The sequence below is a fragment of the Pipra filicauda genome, unplaced genomic scaffold, assembly GCF_003945595.2.
Source record: "Pipra filicauda isolate LSUMZ 115617 unplaced genomic scaffold, ASM394559v2 scaffold233_size1220752_pilon, whole genome shotgun sequence".
In the NCBI taxonomy this organism is placed as follows: domain Eukaryota; kingdom Metazoa; phylum Chordata; class Aves; order Passeriformes; family Pipridae; genus Pipra; species Pipra filicauda.
In genome coordinates this window covers 821,132-833,874 of record NW_024104347.1, presented here as the reverse complement: position 1 = coordinate 833,874, position 12,743 = coordinate 821,132, and positions in this window count along the sequence as shown.

Here is a 12,743-nt window from a genome sequence, read left to right as displayed (position 1 = left end):
GTAAGGAGTTAGGCACACTGGTTGATATGGGGTGCTCATAAATGAGAAAGAACACTGGGAGGAGGTGCTCATAAAGCCCAGCAAGGCAGCAGAAAATTATAAAGCCATTTATAAGTAGATCCTACACCCGTTCTGTTGCAACTATAGAGTAGAGGTGTTGGTGTGGGTACATTTCCAAGAGACATTTCTTTTGCATGACAGAGTGAGTATTAGACCCCTCCACTTCCTTGTCACTCCACACGAACCTGTATATCAGAGCTCATGATGGAGGTACGTACATTGCATGGAAGGGATGGGTCTTGGCTTCATGCTAGCAATCTTGCTTTTTATCTCTGCTCCTTTTTCAGTGATGGGAAAACCTCACTTTGAGAGGAAGAATACATGCAGGAAAGAGAGTTACAGTGCACATCACAAGTCTTCAGTTGTGTTGAGCTTTAAACAGCTACTCAATCAACAGCTCTTGCTTTCCTGAGCAGTCAGCATCTCTTGGCTCCTAAGAGTGCAGCACTGAGCCTGGATCAGACATGCATCTTACCATAGACCTGCATCTGGTGCAATGCAGACTCAGCTCTCAACTGAAGACACTGCATCTGTTGTAGTGGCAACTTGCACCTGACACCAACATAACCTGAACTGGTTAACAGACAGCCCCTGAAGACCCAAACAAACTATACCGCACATCAGGGCCTGGGGACATCTGCCAGCCTCAAGAGCCCTGACCAAGCTCACCTGGGACACCCTCCAGCCCATGGGCCTGGCAATCACAGGGCTGTGTCTGACCCTAGTTCCCCTCATCAGGCCTGATGCTGATCCATGCCAGCAAGCTGACATCCCAGCCTGGCCTCAGCGCATCCCCATCCCCGTGGGGCTGCCCAGTGTCCTGGGCTGGGGGCTGTGCTTGCTTCCCCCACAACCTGCCCAGCTCCCTCACTGGGATCAGTGGGATGCACCCTAGCTGGGGAGGCCTCTGCTTGGCTGGTCTCCTGGGGATCTCCACTTCTCCCCAACCCTTGGGGAGCAACTGGCCTTTGTTGATCCCTGATACTGTACATGGAAAAACATGTTATTTCCTGGTATAACCGCCCAACACAAGACCAGCTGTTAACAAAAATACACTGGCCATAAATGATATCTCCAGCTTTTACAGCTATGAAGGCAAAAGTTTGTGGTATAGGTGTGGTTTTGTGGAGGATGATTATTTCTGAATGTTTAATTGACTTTAAAAGCATTTCTCCAAACTGACGTAGTAACACTGGGGATGAACTTCTGTCGACTCTAGTTTATTTCTGAGGTCAAGAAACAGGTCCCAGAGAAATCAAGGTGCTTCAGAATAATAGCTTTAAAAGAACTTTCAATTAAGCACATAATAAGTAAAGGGTAGTGCAACACAACTAGCAGCAAATACGTGCCTAATTTATTATTTTGCTTCTAGTTGTTCTTCATGATGAAAAATGTCTTCACATCTCTCCTGTCTAATGTTTCTTGCACATTATCCTTTCCTATTACGCCTTTTCCGTAAAGCCTGACTGCTTAACCTTGCCTGTGTCAGCATCATGTAGGCCAATATACTTGTAAACCACCTGAAGGACTATTTGACCCCCATAAAGAGGTCTGTATCATTGTACAAGCAGTTGTCAGTGATCCACACACAATCTCTGCTGCACTTTCCAAGACAAAGCTTTTTGTTCCTCTCGTGTCTGCTACCAGCACAGCCATTCTCCAGTGTTCTTCTTTACACATTTAGTTGTGGCACAGTATGTCCTAAGTGGGGACCGGTGTCCTGTGACAGCAACCATTGCATATCTTGTTAGGAAAGATCTGTTGTGCGTGGAAAGAGGGATGTCTCTTAGCTAAGCTTTAACCCAGCTATTGATAGCAGGATTAAAGCTGTAGAAGCACAAAACTCACTTAGTACTGCACAAATAGTTACCTTCCTTTGCTATCTCCTTTTCTGACTGCTAAACAATTTGGAATAACCCACCCAGTTCAAGACTGCTTACATGAAGTGTAGTCACCCCAGTGGGAGCAGTTCAAATAGTCTTATAAGAGGCAGAAACTGAGCCAAATGAGTAATGAAGAATGGGCAGGGACAGCAATAGGTGTGACCAGGGTAAAGAAACATGCACTTTCTGCACCTGTCACCTGAACCTATGTGTTTTGAAGGCAAAAGAGCTGAGCAAGGATGAGTGGGGGGCAAAGGAAGAAGGAGAAAGGTGGAGAATGGAGAAGATGGTGAAGGTTTTGGGAAGGGCACTCTTTGAGGCTCACTGGTGCAGGCTGGGACTGGTGAGTCTCCCCATCAGCGGTGCCTGAAGGAATCTGGAGAATGGGTAACCAACAGCTGGCAGCAAGAGAACAAACAAAAATGTCAGGCTTGTGGTCAGAGATGAGTCATCCTGGAAGAAACCTGTAATAACAATAAAACAGATACATGGTTTTGTACTCTTTTGTTTTAAAGTAAATCCATAAATTTTCCCTGGTTCTTGTTCAGGTAATTTTTAGTTAATAACTTTAGATCCATATCCTTGTTGCTTACATCCCAATATGTTCATTAGAACATATTGGATATATACATAGGGGTGCAAGACACCTATGTATAGCATGAAATAGGAATGCCAAAAACCCTGAGATCACTAAGACTGCATGAAGCCAATCATGAAAATAACAGTAGCAGTGGACCATCACGTGCCTTGGAGCATGAAGGCCAAATTTTAATTAAAGAACGTATCCAACAACACCACCAAGGACTGGACAGGATTTTAGCAAGAGAGAGTGGCATTGAGCCTTACTTCATGAGAAATGGAGGTGACACGCTTGGTGACAGAGAGGAAGATGAATGCTCCTAGGAAGAGATGTCCAAAGGTCAGGAGATGTTTATGCATCAGAAAAACAGTCAAGAATCTGTGCAGGATTACTAGGGCAACTAATTCAAATATGTTCCCGTCTAGATTTCAGCACCAGCACACTCCTGGCTGAATACCAGGAGAGATTGGCAGGTTTTCTGTGTTTGTTTTTGTAATGAGTCCATGCCAGGTTTTAAGCAGAAGGTATTTATTCTTACTGACAACAGTGGGCACCGCCATGATGAGTTCAAGGGTGCAAACAGCTTTTCCAAATTCCACTTGTCCCCTTATGTGATTTAAACTCTCAAAACCAGATCATGACAGTGAGTCCTAAAAAGGACACCTTCTGCCACCCATCCTTCAGGACTTTCCAACAGAGCCAGGGTGATCCCCTCCATCTCAGGGGTACAGCATGGTTGACATGGCCATTCCTGTGCAACTGAGCATCCAGCCACTGCACCTGTGTCTGTTCCATCCGTGCGGGATGTTTCCTCCAGCTTACTTGGTCTGTATCTAGACTTTTGCTATCTGGAGATGCTGGCAGGTTTTCTCTTCCTGAATTACTTACTCCTTTCCAAGGACTACACCCAACCCTCTCATTCACATAGGAAGTGGTGAAAAACACTGCTTATGTGTCCATTCCAGTTTGTCAAGAAAAGAGCCTTATCTGAAAAAGGCACATCTGGTTTACACATTTACTGTCATACTGCTAGAGGAAGACAATATAGCTCTGATTATCTTCAAAAGTAGCAGAGATCTCTTTAATTGACATCTGAATACTACTTATTGAAATGTCTCAGAAAGGTTTCCACGGCTCTTTTAACTCCTATGGGTTTACAAAGCTATTTCCTTACAGCTCAAGCAGACAACAAATTCTGAATTACTTGCTGCAGATAAAATTATTTAAAATCCCCAGAAATTTCTGCAGAATCTGACACAAATTTTATGTAACTCTGCAGGTCATGGTGTTCTTCCAGTTATGGAATATAGCCTATATTGCAGCAAGGCATTTTTCTCTGATTGGACTTGTAACTATTTGTTTTAGGCTTTCTTGTCAATGAGGCATGGTCTCTCTGCTCAAGGGAAACTCAACAATGAAAATTTGGCTGACTGAAATCCATGGTGCTTTTGCTACTCTTGATGTCCATTGAAGAGAAACTAAATACCCTGAGAACAGCAGTGGTAAAATTTTTCCAGACCCTGCCCAGTAACAGAATAGTTACCTATTTACTAAAATGTGACTTCTAAATTTTAAAGCATGCAGGGCACTGACTGGAGGTGAAAAAGTATGATTTATCCTCCATTTCACTTCTTTCTAGAAATAAAGCATTTTGGTTTGGTTTTTTTTTAATTAATTTTACCTTAGAAGGTTCTGCAAAATAGAGGTCATTAGGGATTTCTTAGCCCAGCACTCAAATGTCCCGCAAGAGCTAATTCATCTATTAAAGGAAAGGCTGAGGTATTGAAACTTCAGCATACTTATCTTGTCTGTTCTTGTAAAGTATGTAAGCTAAAGAGCAAAATCAAAATGAGACTTTAGTCACAATAAAAAGTAAATACCCCCAGTATTTATTGTCAATGAAAATATTAGAAAACAATTATTTTTCCCTACAGTACAATCATGCATAATAATCACAGAACCACAGAAGAGCCCACGTTGGAAGGGGCCTCCAGAATTCATCTCATCCAATTTTTGGTGGGAAGGGGAGCCTTGATGAAATTATCTAGCATCATGTCCATTTGCATCTTGGAAACTTTCTGTGATGGAAGGTTCTTCTGGATCCTTGGGCAGGTTTTTGCAGTAATTGATTGTTCTGACTGTAAAAAATGTCTTTTTTATATCTGAAGATGAAGACACCTGTATAAAATTTAAAAATTGTTTTTTCTTATCTTTATTCCCATTAATATATAATAATTCTATATAGTTAATATAGTACTTTTAAGTTCATCTTAAGTTTCCTCTGAGACTAGGCCAAAAAAACCAAATCTTTCAGAATATACTAAATCCCTAAGGAAAAAAAAAAACAGTGACAGAATACATACAACATTATGCAGTAGTATTACACCATCCAGAACCCTCAAAATACTTTATAGAGGTACTGTTCTATTCTGAACACAATCACACAGGAAATAAGTTACAAAAATGAAAGAAAAAACCCAGGCCTTTTGTTTCATACTTCCTGATTGGTCCAGAAGATTTTTTTTGTTTCAAAGGAAAATATAAGTAGAATATCAGAAAAACTAGCATCATCATGAACAGTACCTTGGAAAAATCTAAGCACCATGCAACGATGCAGTTACTGTAATGGGAGAAAAAAATTGGCTAAATGTGGTTTCATAAATTCCATCTATATACCATTTTAGGAACGTGGAAAATGCTGCCTTGGTAGTAACGTGTGATTAATTTGTGTAAGCATTCTGCTTATGACAGTTTTTAATGTCAGATGAAAAGAAGAGATAACAAGTAATGTTCTGGTGTGGTTGCAAAGGACAAATACAGACTGCTTTGCCTACACCACTGCCCTCCCTAAGAATCAGGACTTTGTAGCACAGTAAATACCATTTTTGCTATTACAAATGAAAGCCTAATTTCTGGATTTGCACCAGCTTGACAGGGCAGGGTCTCATCACTTGTCTGGGTTATGTTGGCATAAGCTGACTTCAGCTGATTTTAGCAGTGATAGCAATTATCCAGTGGTCAGGTTGGGTTTAGGATAGTTTTGGGTGATTGTGACAACATGAAGTTATTTTTGTTGACTGTGTTATCTGTTATCCTAGAACAAAATGGGAGGTACAAGAATCAAAAATGGGATGTTACCAGACATCCCAGGCTATGAGGACAAACCACAATGGTCAGTACAGGAAGATAATCTTGTTAAACCAGTTCAGATATAAAAGAAAGAATAGAAAATTGAACAATTGGGAGCCAAGTTCCAATACACAGATTGCATTAAGGGAACTCCACATATACAGTGTGTCCCATTTTTCCTGTAAGACTTGGAGTGTAGCAAATCTTCAGCTTGTACAGCAGAGCATTTTTTTGTTCCTTAGTGTCATGTGAAAAGGGGCAGAAATGCAAAGATTTCCTGTCCCACCTGTATTAATATATTTTTCATTGGCTATCAGTGTCCCCAGAATATCAAAGCCCTTTAAAACCCAAAACAGTCTGTGTGCACCTCACTTAAATAGGCCCTTCATTAGACGGATTCACTGCAATGGACAGGACTTTTGATACCCTGATACGGGGATGGCACTTAACAGCAATGCAGAACCTTCTCAGCAAAGTTCTCCTACAAGTTACGATGCTGCCAGCACCAGAAACAAACCGGACTAACTCTAGCAGCTCACAAAATAACTTTTATTAATACAAGTATGTGACAAACTACTGTAGGGTTCACGTTGCCGGTGATAATGTTTAACTGCACGATTGCACTTAACTAATAAAAAACATCCCAAAAACCAGAAGCACACTCTACAAAACAACACAACTACCTAAGCCTTAATACAAAACTCAAGGAACCCCCCTCCACAACAGGCCAATTTACAAAGACTAGAACAAAATCTAAACACACTCTTAACACAAAGCAAAAAAGAAAGAATATAGCCACTTCCCACTAGCACACATTTTAACTCACTAAGATAGGGAAATGCCCACCTTAAAGCAAACCCCGAACCACGGGTCGGCAATAAAGTACAATATAGGACAACAACAACAACAAAAAAGAATATAAAGTAAGATATATACCCGGTAAGTTACAAGGTGTAGGGCAAGGTAAAATTAGTATCTATAAAGAAAAGTAGCAAAGTACAATTAGGAAATAAGGTATCTATGGGGTAAAGATGAAAGATGGTAATCTATAAGGTATAAGGCAAGATCAAGTTAAAGAAAGTAGAGTAAATGGTTGCTCACCCCTGCAGTGTCCGAAGTAGTGGAAGGAGACAGGGCAGCTTGTAGTTACCTCCTCAGGGATGATGGAACTTCTCCCTGATTTTTGCTCCTGTCCGATCTCTTTTCATACTTTTTTTCCTTAGGCAGTTTGAGTGACTATAGTCAGTACTAACTTTTGGGGTGATAGACAGATGACATAGGCCTAAGGGTCAATTCCCGATTCCCGGTGTAGGATGTTGTGAAGAAAGGCCATGGTATTTCCATAACACTCCATCCTTCATTAATCCTATCAGTCTGTTTCTGTGAAGTCTCCCTATTTTGTTGAGAACTTGATTGAAGCCATCGGGGTCTCTTTGTTCCTTTTTCTGTAACCCATTATCATCTGACAATGGGTTTCTGAGAATGCCCCCTCCAGGTGCTGAGGTGTTTCCCATAACCGATCAGGACCTCACCATGGCCTTAAATTGGTCGATCACCCTACACTTCAGAAGTGCAACTGTAGATGTTTTAAGGTCTGTAGAAATAACTGCCCATATTCTGGGTACAGGAGTGATATTATGGTTAACATATTGATGAAAAAAAGGAAGAGCTCTGATTCCAAATTCTGTTAAGCGTGTCCTGTAGGGCCTTGTACAAATCATCCTGCTCATCTGGGTGCTCCAGGGTCCTAGCAAGTGGACTTAATAATATCAACTGTTTACCTGACAGGACTGTATGCACAGGGTATGATGAGGGGATATAAATATAAAACATATGGACTTCAAAGTTATTTTCTCATAATGAGCTTCCAGAACCTGCTTTCCTTCAGAACTCATAAAAATTAACTATAAACTAGGGTGAAAAAATTTTAACTGGGGCAATATTGTCTAGCAAAAACTCTTCTTGCCTTATGTGGATGCTTGAGGCTATGTATAAAGGCATGTGACAGTAGTCTTGAGCAGCTCTTCTACTCACAGAAGCACATTTTTACCAAGCTCTGGAACATGAGTGACCAAGTCAGAATAAAATTACTATAGCTAAACAAGTGATTCTGTGTCAGTTACTGTCTTGAATTATATATGGGATAATTAGATTTCAGTGGAATATGAGTCTGATGCTTTTTAATGTCTTCGGATGGGGGTTCTTGTGCAATGTTGTTTTTGAGATAGCGTCCTAGTTAGAACAGCTGGGACCAGTTAATCACTGTGTGAGTGTAACCCAAAACTGTGTATTCTATAGCCTTCCATGCCATTTCCCAGAAACTGTTATCAATAGACTGTTTACACCCTCTGCCCAGAGCAGCCTGACTCCTCGGGCTATAAACTAGGTGTAAGAGGCCTTCGAGATAGGAGGGTGCCCCCTGTCCTCACACCCATTGTGGAACACCCCGCCCTGAGGGAGGTACTGGGCATTCCTGCCTGAACTGGAGAATATATAATCTTGGAGTCTTGGAACTTCTCGTGGGATCCAGAGGAAGACTGCAGACCACCACCCTCGACTGGACTGCAACCACCACTTTTCAACCGGACTGCAACCACCACCCTCGACCAGACTGCAACCATCACTCTTGACCAGGCTGCACCAGCACTCTCACCAACAGGTTTTCCCTTCTCCTTTTACTTTGGACTCAGGGGGCCCAACGAACACCACTCTGTTCATGCCCCAGGGTGCTGGGTTATACATTTGGGTTTTGTGGGTTAAAACCAATTGTTTGTCTGTATAATTGTACTTATTATATTATTTTATTAAATTGTTATTCTGACTTATAATCTCTCTTTTGAGTTGAGTTCATTTCCCCTGCCGATTTACCTTTAAACCAGCACAGATAGGCACGACATTAAGTTGAAGCAGATCCTTCTCTGTAAATAGGTTTAGTAATACATCAATACTGCCAGTGCTATTGCTTCTGCTATTGATATACAGCCAACCTTTGCCACACAAATTTTGTGTTAATATTTTATTTTGCATCCTAAAGATTCATGAAATTCACTGCAAGAAGAGTAAGTCTGTATTCTACAATGTTAAGGGTTAAAAGAACTGCCTGGACACTTTGGGTGCTTGTCAAGATAAGCTGAAAAGAAGCAGAGGTCTGTGAATCAAGGTTATTTGTTTGCATTCTTTCAGTTATCTGTTCCTAGACAACTGGAGACATTTTGGAGAAACTGTCATAAACTTTGCTGCTGTTTGGAATGAAAAACTGTAAGAAGGGTGAAAGATACCATTTTTCACTGACATGCACATCAAGGAAAATTATTTAAGGGCAATTGAGAAGATATTTTCAGATACTGGACTGTCACCCATAAAAAAACCCCACTGTTTTTACAAGGAATTCTATAAAAGTAGTAGCATACTGGAATGCTGCTCAACTTGCTTCTCTTTAAAAACAAACAAAAAATCTGGCTTTTTTGTTCAAGCAATCCTTATCTTTTAACCTCCTATTCTGCTTGAGCCTCAGTCTAAAACTCTGATAATTTTACTTTTTCAAATTTTACCTCTTCAGTCCTTTGTTCAGTGTAGCAGATCTCTGCCTTTTTTCAGCCTTGTCTTATGTTACAGGATGTACTCTTAGGTTCTAGTTTTGTAAAGAAGACAGTGTTATGCCAACCAGGATTTATTTGCTTCCCCTGTGCTCTAATCCCATGCACTAATTCTTTCTTAAATCTTATTTACTATTTCTTAATACTCTCTTTTAATTGCTCAAGCCAAATAAAGCAATGTTGACTTTGAATAGGTCAGTAACATCTTACAGATAACTCTAGAATCTATTTTCTGGGCTTCCTAATATATTTGAGTTGGAATAGCAAGTGCATGCTGCAGATAATGAGTGGATAGGACTTCAAAATTGTATATAATCTCATAGAATCAGAATAGTTTGGGTTGGAAGGGACCTTTAAAGATCATCTAATCCAACCCACATGCAATGAGCAGTGACATCTTCAGCTAGACCAGGTTGCTCAGAGCCCCATCCAACCTGATCTTGAATGTTTCCAGGGATGGGGCATCCACCACCTCTCCGAGCAACCTGTTCCAGTGTTTTACCACCTGCATTATATAAAACTTCTGTGTATATCTAAAAGAATATATTAGATTAAGATTATCAGACGCAAAAACAGAGAGATCAATCTTTGCTTTTAAGAAAATAGATTTCATAATAAAAATCAAAGCATTCAAAATCCATATTGTTTAGTGATACTTAGGTCACCTCTTCCCGGCATGAGAAAGATTTTGGTAAGATTGCAGCACTTCCATTGTATTATTTATGTATATTTTAACTTTTTTTTTTTTTTTTTTACTTAAATGATCCTCTATGTCTTAAGGCAAAAACTCATTACATTTCTCTAATGACTGTGGGGTTATTTCAGTTTCGTGTGTTTCTAAGAAACTAATTCTTGCCTTCAGATATTTTTTAGCATTGACTGTTAAATATATCAGCTTTCCTCTTTGGCATCTTAAAAAGCATTAAGATTCCAATGGGCTCTTTTCATTCATTCTTCATCACTTCCTTTGCCCTGACACCACTTTTGAGCTCTGGCATCAAAATACACTGGTTGTATCTCCCTTAATTATTTTAAATGAAATCTAGATAATTTAGTTTTTCTTTGGTTTAATAAAAACAAATTCATACATTCTTTACCCTATAAGTAAAAAGAAAATCTAAAAATCTAAAATTCAAAGAAGTATTTCACATATAACTCTCCCAGGCTTCTCTGATGAAGTATTTTTAGCAATTAGATTGTTACTAAGGATGTTTCCCTTTTTTAACAGATTGTCACTCAAAACGACAGTTTAAACTGGAATGTGTTGGAGCAAGCTTGCAGGGTATGAACAGGCAGGGCTGACCTCCAGTTGGAGCAGCTGTGATGCAAATAATGAAAAAGTCTTTTGATGGCTCTTTGCAGCCAAACTTTTTCACATCCTCTTCCACAGGGAAATTGGGAGTTTGTCACAGACCACACAAAATTTTAAAGCTTCATGCAAGCAACATATCCACTAAAATGAACTGCATTTGTATGATACAAACTATAACACAGGTACAAGGAATAAAGGTGAAGATTTTCTGGCTGGTCTAGGGCAGATACTGACAGCGCAAACAGCTGTCAGCAACAGCACAGACAAGGGAGAGTTTGAGTAAATGTCTTCTGTCCCAGATGGAGTGCCGAGATCCAGCAGATGCCTTCTGCTTTCCTGCCCCCCTTTCCAGATGCTCTGGTTGAAGCTTGTGGCAGACTATCCAAGGCCACCATAAAAGATTCTTCCCCTAAGTTGAAATCCTGGAGCAGAGCCAGATTCCTCAGATCTGAAGCTCAGTGCTCCCCATGCTCCTGGTGCTTCCCAGGTCAGTACACAATCAAGGTTAGTGCACAGTAGGTCACCCTCTCTTTTTCCTATTAACCTTTTGCCATCTGCCCCGCTCATGCTCACAGCTGGGCTTGTATCAAGCTCCCATATTTTTTCCAGCAAATCAAAGCAAAAGTGCACTATGGCCGAGGTAGCTGTCACTGCAACCTGTAGATTTGGGAAGCCACAGCCAGAGAGGTGGCGGGGCAGGACTGCTGGCCTCTGCCCAGACAGTTTTGCCAAGGTCAACAAGTGGGGAACTTGAAGTCAGCTTCAAAAGGGGCATCTTTCATGCCTGGGGGCACTGCAGGCACCTGTACATATGGACAGAGTGACACCTTGTAGCAGCCACCCTGGACAGCTGAGGACAAGATGTCCTTGCAAGGCAAAGCACCTTCTAGCAAGATACCGCCAGTCCACGCTTCACACACTTAGTACTTAACACTCACAAAAAATGGTTTTGCTTCACGCTTTACACATTCCTCCTGAGGCCTCTATCTTCATGCCATTGGCTGGGAGCCCATTTAAAGTGAACTTGTGAAGGTATACCTCTCAGGATGTTTTTTTTTTTCTTTCTGCAAAGTGAAAACTGCTTTCAACATTTTACAATTAGTGTATGATTCCAAACATGAGCAATATGTTTCATTGCATTGTGGCTAGGGTCTCTTCCCCAGCTGCAAGGAAGGGAAGAGGCTTCCTGTCTCCTTTACATTGGTCATACTCAGACCACAAGGACCAAAACGACACATGAGGCTGTACAGAATCACAGAATTATTTAGGCTGATAAAGGCCTCTGAGATCATCAAGTCCAACCTTCAACCAATCACCATCCTGTCAACTGGACCATGGCACCAAGTGCCACATCCAGTCATTTCTTGAACTCCTCCAAGGATGTTGACTCCACTGCTTCCCTGGGCAGTTCGTTCCAATGCTTAACCACCATTTCTGTAAGCACTGACAGAGAAAGCAAGAGCTCTGCTGGACAAGTGTCTCCAAACCTCAGGAGACTCCAAAGCTTGGCAGTTGCTGCCAAGTTTTAGCCACTGTACAACTGGCACAAATCTGCTTTATATTTGTGAGCAATTCCTGAGGTTATAGAGTAATGTGTTCTTTTTTCATGGCTGGGCTTTGCGAACGAAGATTTGGGAAGGCTCTAACCACATTTGTTACAGGCACGTTGGTGACTTATGAGGCCAATACGAGATAGACATATCTGATTGCAAAAGGCACAGTAGAAAGACTCTTTAGATGGTAAATTCTGCAGAACACGATTCTTTCTGCGTTGCCTTTTCTCCTTGAGAGTGATCCTGCGTGTGTTCTCAAAGGAGACAGCTGCATTATAGATGGTGTGTCTCCAGGCCTCCCGATTTGAGGCCAGAGTAGACCAGTTATGGTGATCAATATGGCCAAGGCTGAGATGTTGTTTCAGGGAGTCCTTGTATCTTTTCTTCGGGGCTCCTCTCTTGCGGCAGCCAGTGGCAAGTTCACCATAAAACAAGATCTTAGGGAGGCGGTGGTCCTTCATCCTGGAGACGTGCCCTGCCCATCACAGCTGTGTTCTCATCAACATGGCTTCTATACTTGTGACTGCTGCTTGTTCTAGAACAGATGTATCGGTCACATAATCTGACCAGTGGATGTTTAGGATTGTTCGGAGGCAGCGTTGATGGAAGCGTTCTAGGAGACGCAGGTGG